Consider the following 13,456-nt stretch of genomic DNA (forward strand, 5'->3'; position numbering starts at 1 on the left):
AAGTCATGTTTCACGTTGTTGCTCACTGGTGGCACGTTGTCAATCTGTGGTGGCTGATTGACTAAGCAGAGTTTTGGAACTGGTGTGATTGAAGAGCCAGCCATCTTCGCAGTAGTAGTTGATTTTCCTACGTGATGCCGGTTACAGGGCCTGACTGGAAGGAGCGTTCGCCTGCCCCCGGTGACGACAGGCAGGCGGTGAGTCCACACGTTCATTTGACAGCTGGACAAAAGCATTACTAACGGAGCATGACAGAATAAGTGGCAGACTGCCTCATGTCAGCAAGTCATGCTATACGTGCTGCAATAGCAGTACCAGAATCCTTTAATAACTTCTTTTTTCTGGTGCAAAGTCCGACACCTTTATGAGAAAGTTGCCCAATGTGTTGCCACCTCATGGCACAGCATCTTTGAGAGGGAACTTAGCCGTGAGCCTGGAGCGGCTAACTTGCTTGCGCTTTCCTTCGAGCTGTGTAACCTTTCCTAATCCAATGTTGCTTTTCAAGATGTAATCTGCCGCCTGTGCAGGCGTGCCGAGATTGCATGGCATCATGTGCTTTGTCTTCCCATGCATTTAGTAATACTGGAGGTTATGTGAGCTCCGAGTTTTGGAGACGTCGTGTTAAAGCGAGAGGCAGACAAAGCATTCGCTCCCCACTGCCGGCACTTTTCATGATGGCCTCGTCCCACTGCGGATGACACTGTCAGCGCCGGAGGCAGAGTGGGCGTGCAAGCTTGGCTGGCTTCGCTTCGTCGTTGACACAGCAGGAAACCATATCTTTCGGCGGCGGCTCAAATTCAAACAAAATGAATTTTTTTCTGCTTCGAACTTGCTCTTTCTGATTGCCTGATAATACGGAAAATCTTGCGGCCCCTTCCGTGTAAGAAAAACTTTCAGTGACTGTACTTTCTTGCAAAAAAATTGAATTTTAATGTAACAAAATTTCAATACTGCAATGGAGAAAACTGCTGATTTTACTGACTTCTTTATATCGAGGCTTCGCTGGTAGTAACTGGACTGTAATCGCCATATTTAGAGAGTTTCTGCCAGTTCTTCATTTAAAGGGACACTAAATAGAAACCGGAAGTGGAGCTTAAATGGTAGATTATCCTTTCACGATCACAGCCATACCATTCTTACTGCAAACATGTGTTTAATAAGCGAGAAAATAGCGAAAAACTGAAGGATAGGTGCTGACGCCCTTTCGAAATTCCCGCACTACATGTTCGTGACGTCGGAGATTACAAATGCAGGCCGGTCGCGATTGGTCGAGAGTGATTTATCGCTGTTAATAAAACGCAACATGAAAGACACCTTGAACGTACATAAACAGCATTTGCCAACTTTTTAAACCATTTCAAGCGAGGAAGTACAAGTTTAGCACAAAATTAAATAAATAAGAAAAAATGGCATGGAGATACATGCGGCCATGATAGTTTCGTAGTTTTGTTTTTGGTCAATGCATCCTTGCGCGCACCTGTTCCGCTCTATGGTGTTTGGTTGCGTGTTGCGTGGCTCGAAAAACGTTGACTTCGTGGGAAACAGCCAGAAAATGCCTCGTGTGTGCAGTGTTGAGGGCTGTGTAAATGGCGCAAGGCGCTTGATCAGGGGCAGCGGCAGTGTTGACTCGATTGTGTCCTTTCATGTGGTGTCGCGCGGAGAGCCCCGGCTCCCCGGCGTTCGCAATGGCTCAGTGCTCTGCCGACGATAAAACTGCAAAACAGCCAGAGAAACCGATAGCGTGCTCTCTGCATTTCTCGCCCTCGGATTATGTGTATAATCTTGCCCTCGGAAAGTATCTTGGCGTGCCCCAGAGGCCAGTCCTTTCTCGAGCAGCTGTTCCCTCAATGCGGGCTTCATCAAACCCCCTACCGGTGCCCCTGCAGCAGCAAACTGGCGGCTCGGTGAGTGCTGAATGTTATTAAATAAAGCCACGAAATAACCATACCGAATACGTGCGCAACTTTCTACGCTTGTTCTGTCGGGAACATCGTCGCCTGGCGGACCGGACGCTTCGCCTCCGTCGACGAAAACGAAGCTCTGCTTTTTGCCGGCGCGGCCGGCGGCTCACCGACATCGCACGCGGAAACACCTACCGCTCGAGCACGGAGGATCATTTCGCGCTCCGTTTCACTGAATATCGCTGAAATGCAGTCCTGCTTCCCTGGCGAGCTCTTCGTTGCAAGGTTCAGAGGCAGCAACGGTATCCATCGCGGCGAACGCAAATGCAGCTGCCATGCAGCCATGAGGCAGCTAGCGCCTCGGCCGTTTACGCAAGCGGTGACGTATCATGGCGCATTCTGATTCGCTGAGAGCAATGAAATCTGTGACGACACTGCTTCAGCACCAAATCAGGGGTGAGAGAAATTGAGGAAGAGATATTTGGTCTTTGTTTACGAATTTCTCCGCTAATAACTCATATTTTTGCACCCAACAAAAACTGCATGCATTCCTGAAGGGTCCCTCTTTTATTCCAGCTGAACTTCCTGTTTCTCTTTAGTGTCCCTTTAAAGAATTGTGCGCTTAGTGGTTTTCATTCAACTCTTTTCCTACTGTGGGCAAAATAGCCATTTCTTGTAGGTCACACGAGATTTTCTTTTTCTGAAAGAAACTATTACACTCAAAAGTTTATGCAATACATGAAAGCAAATCAGAATGAATCCGGTTTTCAGGGATGCAACGTTTATTAACGAGATTTATGTGATAAAGAAATATAAATTTCCCAAAACAAAATTGTGCAATAAAATTGAACAAAACTCGTAAAGATATGGTCGTATCTAATAAGAAAGAAATGCTAAAAATTTTTTTCAAATACACAGAATGTTTTTTTTATCTAATAAGCACTAACTGCGAAGAAATCAAAATTTTTTTCTTCACAACTACTTGCGCTACAAAAATTTTACTGCAAGCCCTACAGTTGGGTCTGCCATGCAGCAGAGCACTACCTTGATGTGAAACATAGGGGGAATAGAAGTCTTGCAGTAAACTCTTGTTCTCTGCTGCATTTTGCTGTTGTAACATTTCTTGCCCTTTCGGTATGCGTCCATGTCAGCTGTCTAATGCTGAATGGCTTCAGTTCGTGGAGAAGCACGAACAAGCATTGCATACTCAAGTTCCAGTTCCATTTTCGTTGTCGTCACTCTTAGAGTCAAAGTCAGATGAAAAGGCATCATCCTCAGACTAGCTGTTTTATGAACTATTGATAAAATCAGCTGCAGCATAATCGCGAAATCTGCGATGTATCAGAACTCACATACCGCTTGCGGAGGCTGCCGTTTTCGCTTTCAACTCTGACGAGCGCGTCTTTGGAGCCTGTTCAAAGATTGCCGCCAAGCTGGAAAGAACGAACTCTATTGTAAGAATCGAAAGCTTACTTCTCCTACTATGCGTCAGATGGCGCAATATGTCTGTAAGCAGTGTGGAAGGTCTCAAAAACAGTGTTTGAAACCATCGTTAGCGAGCTAACTATGCCCAGTGAGTGTGGTAGGGAAAGAATTAAAGGAACCCTGAAATGGTTTTGATGATTCTGTACAAACACACTGAGTCGTTAGGGCAGGTCCCTGTAACCATTAAGTTACACATTTAAGTGCTCCACGTAATGCGTGTAGATTATTATAAGGATTTTAAAATGTGCATCGCTACCGATCGCAGCGGCGCCAATCCGCTGAGTTTTCAGCCACCCCGTTACAATATACATAGCTAGTGTGCGTGACATCAGTTGCGCAAGCTATCCAATTAGCTACCCAGGTTGTGTCATCTATAAGTTTTCCAACTTTATGGTGAACAAATGTTGTTCATAATAGTTGAAATGTGGGTTAATTTGTTTTTATTTTAAAAAAAAGTGACACAAAGAGGATACACAGCGACTATTTATCACTACTCTTAACTACTTCCGTCACAGATCAAGTGTCGTCTGCTGGTGTTACAACGTGCTTCGTGTTGACACAAGCTGCGCGGTCAGTGTTGGTCTGGAGGTTCCTTTTCGCGAGGACCATGAGTCACCCTCGTTGCGTCGTGGGTTGCAAACCTAGCGATTGGCGATATGTCAAGCTGCGACATCGTGTCCCTCTGCAAGGAAGCAGGCGAGTGGAGTGGCTGCAGCGCATCGGGCAGTCTGTATCCGATGGGCCTTCACTTCACGCCGTAGGATTACTACCACAATAGAGACCTTTAGTGTCTGGTATGCCAATAAACGCATGCGTACTGGGCGTTTTATCAGATGGGCGGAGGCACAAACAGGAGCGGCCTGCAGGGTGAAGCCATTTGGTGGCACAGAGCTCCACCAGACAAACACAGAGCTAATATAGCAGCATAGTGTATTCTACTATGCTGCCGGTGTAAATTTTCAGCAGCAGTGTAATCGTAAACACATTGTCTTTTTAAATGTTTGAGGGGAAATACTACTCGAAAAAAAAGTTATTTTATTATTTGTGCTAGAGGTTTGAAGATTGAGCCAATTGGAGAGTTCTTTGAGCAAATTTCAAGTATGTCATTAGTTTTTGACTAGCTGCTACATTTCTTGAGTTGTACTACGCAACAGCAAAATACAGTATAGACCGCTTATAACGTAAGTCGCCGGAGTCGCGAATATCTGCACTATAAGCGGTACCACACTATAACCAAAACAACGATATTCAAGCCCTGCACATATGCAAAACATGTAGACCAAGCATGTAGACACGCTTTGTAATATCGCGCGCACATCGCGATTATGTTTTCGCCAGTGAGCTAGCGAAAACATAATCGCGATGTAGCCGGTGCTCTTCAAGTTCGACAGCTTTGCACCGAGTCAAAACGAAACAACTGTTTGCCGCAACCTCTGCGGAAAAAACTGTGACCGCTATCGACGCGATTATGAACGGCGACTTTGCGGTGCTGAAGGCAGGCGCCCGGCGCACGCACCAAGTCTGGATAAATTAACACTACCATTTGCTGCAACAACTGCAACTGCGTAGTCGCCATCTATGCGATCATCGATGGCGACTACCCAGTTTTTTAGGCACGCGGCCGATGCGCGTACAGAGTAAAAACGAAACTACTGTTCGCCGCAACCGCTGCGGAGAAAACCGCGGCCGCTATCGACGCGATCGTGGATGACGACTACGCAGTTACGAAAGCATGCGGCCAACGCGGTACTATGCGCAGCGGTAAACGCAAGAATACAGGCTTTAAAAACACAAATAGGCTCGAAGCGTTCCGGCGTTGCTGTCATTGACGTACGATTTCAACTGATGGGCTGTGGCGATGCGGACTCCGCCGCTTCGTTTTGGTTGGACGCTAGCGCCGTTCTTGCTCTTTTGCGTCGCACATTTGTGGCGCTCCTCTGCTCACCGAGCTCCGAAAGTAGTCTGATTAACCCATGTGCAGCCTAATGAGTCCGAATTAACGAGAGTTTGATTGCATTGAATAATGCATACGCCGGCCGGGAGCACGCACCTTGTTGAGAAGCGTGCTCGCTGCCGCCCTTGTCGGTGAGATTTTCTCGCGGAAGCCACATTATGACCGGTATTTCGTCTCGCGCGGCTGCACTGTAAGCGGTATGCGTATACATGGAGTTCTATGGGAGGGTAAACGGAAGTCGGAAAAGGCCACGTTGTAGCCAGTTCTGCACTACCAACGGTTACATTATAAGTGGTCTATACTGTATAGGGATCTTTACGGGCACTTTCCTATGTACTAAATTTTCACAAAAAGCATCGTGCTGTAGCTTAGCTACTAGCTCTTTGTAGACTGCAAAGTGCCTATATCTATCCAAACAGCATGTATAATTATCGTAACTGTGCAAAAAAAGATTAGTATGCTTCAACTAATTTTTTTCACAATCCCATGAAAATAACTTTATTCACTTATAATTAACGAAATTTGGCATACATACTGTTCAAGATATATGCAGAATGCTGATATCTACTTGAAATTGCAATATCTCTCGGCAGTAGTTGCGAAAGTGCAAGGTTATATGTCATGGGATTGTACAAAAAATTAGTTAATGTCCTAAAGTGTCCTAATTGTTTTTGCATAGTTCCACTAATTGTACGTTCTGTTTGGATAGATATTGGAACTTTGCGGTCTACAGCGAGCTAAATAAGCTACAAGATTCCGTTTGTGAAAATTTTATACACAAGGAAGTGCCTGCAACGAACACAGAAACTATGGACATCTCTTCAGCGCAGCCTAAGCTGCGCTGTATAGCCTCGAGTATACCTTAGGCATTGCAATTGGCGCTTAAAGAACTGCTTCATGGTTTCAATTCGAAGTTGTAGTGAACTGATGGGTTTCGCGAATAATGCATGCCTCGCCATAACGACAGTCGGTAGATTTAGTTGGGCTGTGCCATGATGTCGATAAAGGCAACTGAGGGTCACTATGAAACATTTTCTCGCTTGCAATTGATAGGCTCTCGATCTTAACCACGAAACTGTTCTTTCAGGTGATTGCTGTTATGGTATCCGTGAAGTATATACATACTACACGTGACGCTCCGTTATGTTTACAGCCATGAGCAATGCGTTTTCCGGGTGCCCATTGCGTGTTTGAAGAACGGTGAAAGTATTAGCAAGCGTTTTCATGCAAAATGCGCGCCTAACTGTTCCTTTTACGCATTAATAGAGTAGCCATATTTGACTAGAGCAACTCACCATAGTAATAAGAATCATCATAAAAGATTAGCTGTGCAGTTTCCTTCTAGAAGCTAAACATTTCGACAGAATTACCTGTCTGGTTGGGAAAATTGATTAAGACTTAGAGATTCACTCCAACCAAATAAGGAAATTTACTAGCCCGACGTTTCGGAACCAATTCGGCTCCTTCTTCAGGGGGTATTCTTATTTGGTTGGAGTCAATCTCTAAGTCTTAAGTTTCCTTCTAACACGCATTTGTAATATTGACATCAAATACCAATACCACGCTTTTTCTTCCTTGTGAAATGCAATGTCTCTCATAGCTAAGCACTAAGGGAATGTTAAGTGTTTTGCGGAGCATCATACACAACTTCGTGTGTTGAAATTGCAGACATCCTTTTTACGCAAAGTTTATGGACAGACACTGTGCATATACGCATTGCAAAACCAGTAGACCCCTTCAATGCTACATACCTGGCGATATCCACGCCGCAAATTTTCACGACTCGCGGTTTTGAAGAAGAAACTGCCGTTCAGGCATGACAGTAAAAAGAAGCCGACATATCTGTAAATAAGTACGGCTCATGCCACCAATACTCCAAGCATGCACGAAGGGAACGAGCGCGCGCAGCAGCCGAGCGAGCGCCGTCCTGTCCGTGACGTCACTCGTAGAGGGCGCCACTCCAACTTCTCGCCGCTAATAGGCACGAGAGTATACAGTTACGACGGCAGAGTAAGCTTGCAGTGCGATAATGAAAATGTCCTTGTCGGCCCAGAGTGCGCGACTCGTAGCTCTAGAGCATGCGCAGTTGACCGCCAGTGCATGGCGCATTTTGTCGTCCCGTATTTTGTGACTGTTTCCATGGGCGCCGCCATTGCCTATGCAGTGGCGCCATCTATGGGCAGTTGGCTTGCTGGCTTGAGCGAACGCCCGTGTTGTATGCTGTGGTATACGCTCGGCGGCAGTTTCTGGTGGATTTTTTCGCATCCGCGCGGTCTATTTAGCATGAAATGGCGTTTTCTACGTGGGGAAGGTACCTGTGAAGCGTAGTGAAGGAATTTAAGTCTGAAGTAATTAAGCGGCTGGAGTAAACTGCTGGTGTTAGGGCGGACGGAGCACCCAGCGCGAGGTGGGCGCGTTTGTTTGAGCTTACAATCAGCCTCGGATATCAGTTAGGTATTTCTGAAAATTCGTTTCACGAATATGTTACCTTACTGCAGCATTCTCGGCACTGTAATTCTAAGCTCTGGTTTAGCTGTAACGAGTAGCTAGTTGCGAAACATTTGACGATCTTAACAGCATGGGCACCGTTCTGCTGGAGAATAAGTCGTGCTGTTTACTTGGACAAGCGTTCAAGTTGTCATGTGTAGATACACTGGGCGACTGCCTTGTTTGCTGGACAAGGTTTCCGCTCACAAATGAAATAGTTTGGTTAATAATAACCGCATACTGTACAGTGTGAGTCACACTTTTCGAGTGGTCGAACGACCAGCTGCGGACTGCGCGAGCGTCCGAGGCAGCACTAAACGCAGTGTTATAGATTCTCTGTAGTGGTCCAAGCATGCGGCACGACCATGCGAAGTCTTATTACGTCGTTATCCCGTGTTCTGTGTTATTTTGCCGCAAAATGAGGACATATGAACTTTTTTTTTTTTTTTTGCAGTCTCCCAAGTTCAGTCATTTACGACGCATTCACCCGTCTTAACTGAAATTGTGTCCTTACAAATAGCCGTTGGATTCTATGTATGCGATCCCCTTTGTATAGTGTACCTTACAGGGCAAAAAAGGCAATGCCGATCTAAGCACGAAGCAATTGTGTGTATCATCTTGGTTTGCCAACCGCAGTGCTCGCTGTGTTGAGCAAAGCCTTCGGCCTCTTGCGGGAGGCTAACGTAGACATAGTGATTTGAAGTCTACTAGAGTTAAAATGCGTGAGATCGATGCCGGTGGCTGATGCAAATGTTTTACAACAACTCTTCGTCGAGTGAAAACCGATACATCGAACATAGTTCACAACACATACACACACCGCGGCTGATGATCCAGCGCGTCGCATTTTTTCACATCCAAGGGAAATTTACAGATACTGTAGCTACTGCTCCACCTAAAGGCTACACAGTGGTTGTTTGACGACCTCGTAAGAACTGACATCCCGTAAATTGCACTCAGAACTAGCTAAAACACCTCTGAATCGTTCCGCAGCGCGCGACCGGCAACACATTCAAGCCGCGCCGCGCCGGCTCGCCCAAGCCACAGAGGAGGAAAGGCTCGTCGTGCGCCCTTTCCTCCTCGCCCGATGGCAAGCTGCGGATTTTAATGTCGAACGAAAACGTCCAGTTTGCCGCCGCTGATAACCGTCAAATTTGGCGCGTTCACGTCTTCATTCCCGATTCGCCTCAAAAGTGCCACGTCGTCACCAGCTGCTTGACGCGCTGGGACTATTTTAAAATCATCGCGATCTCGATAAATCGCACCTCGGGGCCGGCACCCCGGTGCGCCGTTTCATCGAATCATCCGATCGCGTCACGGGACGCGCCGGCGCGTTACGATTTGTCGAATTCGCCGTCAGTTTCGCCCGAATATGCTGGAATACATGGCGTCTGGTCGACGCTCGTGCGATATGTAGTTAAAAATGCGGAAGACTACACGCTGTTTTGAGCGTGTACAGTGCCGATTGTCGGACCGTTATTTTTTTTTTTTCCGCCCATCACTGCGAAGCTCAGTTCAACGCTCTATAATAGTTAGCGTTTCGTATAGTTTCGCATCTGCACCCCGGATGACACGACTCGGGAAGGTGTACCGCTCAAACACTCCGACGACGTATCCGGTATATACATCTGCACTCCCGACCTTTGCGTGTCTGTCGGCGCGAAGTTAGTGCAGGCGCGGGCCTCGTTAATTGCCGTCTCGCTGAGAGACGCACACAGAGCTAGGCACGTGGCCCGCCGCCGCTGCTCGAGTGTCGTGTGCTTCGCGCGATCTCTCTCCGGCGCAGAAGACGGAGTAAATGGAGCGTCTCCGGCGAGCAGCAGCTGCGGCGCCGTGCTTGTTTATTTACTCGCTCGAGCGTCGGTCGCGCGCGAGAAAGTGTGGCACTCTCACTCGGCGGACAGTTGCATGCCGCAAGCAGCGGAGGTGTTTTCTCCGTCTGGCGTGGGTGTCGAGCTTTTAAAAAGGCCCAGTGCGAGAGGCAGCCGGCACTTCTCAGCGCTCGCCCGCGCGCCTTGGCTTCTGCCGCGCGCTGTATGGCTGGATGGCGTCGGGCGACCCGGATGCGTTTTCGGGGGGAGGGTGTACACTATGCGGTGGGCATGCCCGGCTGCAACCCTTCTCGTCGTGCGGCGAGCTGTGGTCGCTCGGTGACAGTCGACGACGCGTCTCTCCGCTCGCGATTAACGGTGCGTGCAATAAAACTCAACTCGCCGTCGTTGGGTGCCGCACACATCTCGACGCCGCCCGCTTCTTCACCATTCGCACCCCTCACCATTGCGAGGGGTGCACCCTGGTGTCACGGCGCCTGTGTATGCGACTGGTCGTGACAAAGATTATACACGAACGAAGTGAGATGGAATTACCGCGAGCTGCACGTTATAAGTGTTTTAGTCGACTTTGCTGACACCTGAACGTCAGCCGCCATTAGGAGGCTTGTGGTCCGATAGTATACACAGAGAGAGAGGATCGATATATAGTAGATTGGAAGGGTTGCTAAATACACTACTAATAAGAGACAGGAAGAGAGCGGTGTGGATCAGAGAGCAAACGGGGATAGCCGATATTCTAATTTACATTAAGAGAAAAAAAATAGAGCTTGGCAGACCATGTAACGCGATACGATGGATAACCTGTGGACCATTAGAGTTACAGAATGGATACCAAGAGAAACGAAGCGCAGTCGAGGACGGCAGAAAACTAGGTGGAGTGATGAAGTTAGGAAATTCGCAGGTGCATGTTGGAATCAGCTAGCGCAAGACAGGGGTAATTGGAGATCACATGGCAGAGGCCTTCGTCCTGCAGTGGACTCAAATATAGGCTGACGACGGTGATGAAATACACTACTTTCAAAACTACGCACACAGAATAGCTTGCTTCAGTTCACGTCTGCAGATGTACGCGTGTGGCCGCAGGAAAGGCCGCGGCCAGTACGCGTTGTTGTTCGAGACTGCAGTGGCGTCGTACGCGGAAGGCGCCGCGACGTCCGCCGTGTCGTGGGCGCGCCACTTGAGCCGTGATGGACGCGCCCCTTTCCTTCTTCCTCGCTCGGGTGCCGTGGGTGGCGAACGTCGTACGCGCACAAACACACGCCGCCACGCGTCTTGTGGGCGCGTTTTACGCGGATGCCCGGAATAGCACCCCCGAGTTTCGACGTGCACCCTGCCGTGTATATAGGATGTGTCAAAGTGCCGCGCACTGCTCGCGTGCTCCTGTACGACGCGCACATACGACGTGTGCGCACGCCTATGCATGTGTGTTGCGGTCGGGGTCGCCTAGTGGGCGTGCCCCGCCTGTCGCTGTACTGGGCCGGTATTTTGTAGCGATGCCTTTAATGTCATAATGCCTTTTCGCGCTTATCGCGCTTTGTCAGTGGTCAGAGCGACGGTCCGCTCGCGTTATCAACGTTGATATCGTGAGCAGACCGTCGCTCTGACCACTGACAAAGTGCTATAAGCGCGAAAAGGCATTATTACTTTAAAGGCATCGCTACAAAACAGCGGCCCTAGTCGCGTCGCGGCCTCTGAGACTCTCGTCGAGAAGTCGCGGATCTTGAAGTCCGAGCGCGCGGTATCCCCGATTGCACGTTTCTATCGCTCATTTGGAAATCAGGGAGTCGAAGCACGTGAGACCTATTTATACATAGCGTGCGCAACGGTGCCTCGCGTGTACGCTGAATGAGACTTCGGCGCTTGAAATGCTCGCTGGACTGCATGCCGGCGTCCGCTAACTTACGCCGCCATATTTATAAATCTACGCAATGTATGCTTCGCTATTGCACTGTGCCGCGGTCTTGCCGAGTCATCCGGCAATATTGAAGAGGCCCGAGAGAAGACGCAGTGGTTTGGCGCGGCGCAAACGTGGCCAACGTCGACCGTCGCTTTCTATGCAGTGTGATTGAACATCGCGCTGCGCTTTCGTTGGCTAGCCGCCAGAAGAAGTTAGCAGGCGCGCGCGGCAACAACCACGAGTGTCTCATTTCAGGAATCGCCAGCCGTTTGTGCGCAGGCGCGAGTATACGAGCGGGTGCGAGAGTCAGAACCTGGGTGCATTTGCTCCTTGAATGGCTCACTTTGAGTATATGATATACAGCTGGCGGTATAGTACGCCACAACTTCTATTTGTCTTCGTTCCTTTATGTTGTCCTACGTGCTCGCTTGCGCTCAACCTCAACTCATGCAGGAGTCTGTAAAAAAAGAAAAAGTTATTCGGTTATCCGTGGTCCTTCCGGAAGCAGTGGATGATCGACACGCACCCGCCGGCGCGGCTGTGGTGTTGCGCTGCCGAGCACGAGGCCACGGGTTCGAATCCCAACCGCATTCATGAACTCGGAGCCCATCGCTATGCGGCGTCCCTCATAACCCGTGCTCTGCAGTTTCGTGACGTCAAGCACCAATTGTTTAACTTTTTCATCCACACACGAGGGCGTGCGCCCCGTTCTCCGCCATTCGTCAAATAAGCTGTCCCCTCATTCAGATAGCTAGGAAGCACATGCATACTTAATTGTCTCTTCCTGTGATTTGCGTGTGTGCGACGGTGTCTTGCATCTGATTTTTTTTTATATCGGTGCCTCGTAATTCCATCGTTCCGTTCTGCCTTCGTGTGTCCCGGTGATTGTGTAAGCTGTCTGTCTCTATCTATCTCTCTTGCAGACTGCGTATATAAGTCGCCGTTATTCTTTCGATAGCGAACTGCGTGGGTCAGGGGTATACACGTGGCGCATTCGGCCCCGTTTATCGATGCGCCCGGTAACAGTTCGATTGCCGATGCTGCTGGCGTTTCGGTGACTGCGTTGTTGTTGCCGGCCGCGGCGCACCCGAGCTCATTACCGTCCTACCGCGCGCGCGGGCTGGAAATGATCGAGTGCAGACGCGGTCACGTGGTGTGGCTCTGTCTGCATCATTCTCGTGTGTGCGCGGATGGTCGTGTCCCTTTTTTTTTTTTTTTTTTGCCCCACCGAAAAAAAGGGGGTCTGCAGGTCGATCTGTGGCTGCGCGCATTCTCGCTTTTTGGGGGCTTCGTTTTGTTTCTCGCCGCGCCTATAATCGAAGGCCCTCGATTTACACGTGCGCCCCGTAGCGACGGCGTGTTGCGTTTGGTTTTGGAGATTACGGCGGCCGATCGCGCCTGTTTCTCGTGGGCGATCACGGCTGCTGCTGCTGCTGCTGCATGCTGCGAACGTCTGAAGTGGTAAGGTCTCGGCCGACCTGACGCTATATATAACCACTCGTCCGTTTACTTTCTTTGTATGCTCTGCCGGTGAATTTAAGTTAACTTCTGGGGTTTTGACGTGCCTAAACCACGATATGATTATGAGGGACGCCTTAGCGGGGGACTCCGGATTATTTTCGATCACCTGGGGTTCTTTAACGTAGACCCAAATGCACGGTACGCGGGCGTTTTTTTTTTTTTTTTTTTTTTTTTTTTTCATTTCGCCCCCATCGAAATGCGGCCGCCGCGGACGGGATTCGATCCCGCGCCCTCCGGCTTTGTAGCTTAACGGCGAAGGCACCGTCGTCCCCGTTGAATTGCAAACCTCGCGGTATTAGTTGTTCGCGTGGCCGGAGAGTTGCCGCAAGTCAATAAAAAGAGATTGGTAGATTCTTGCTTGAAATATCTGTGGAAATCG

This window comes from Dermacentor silvarum, chromosome 4 (assembly GCF_013339745.2).
Source record: "Dermacentor silvarum isolate Dsil-2018 chromosome 4, BIME_Dsil_1.4, whole genome shotgun sequence".
NCBI classification, from domain to species: domain Eukaryota; kingdom Metazoa; phylum Arthropoda; class Arachnida; order Ixodida; family Ixodidae; genus Dermacentor; species Dermacentor silvarum.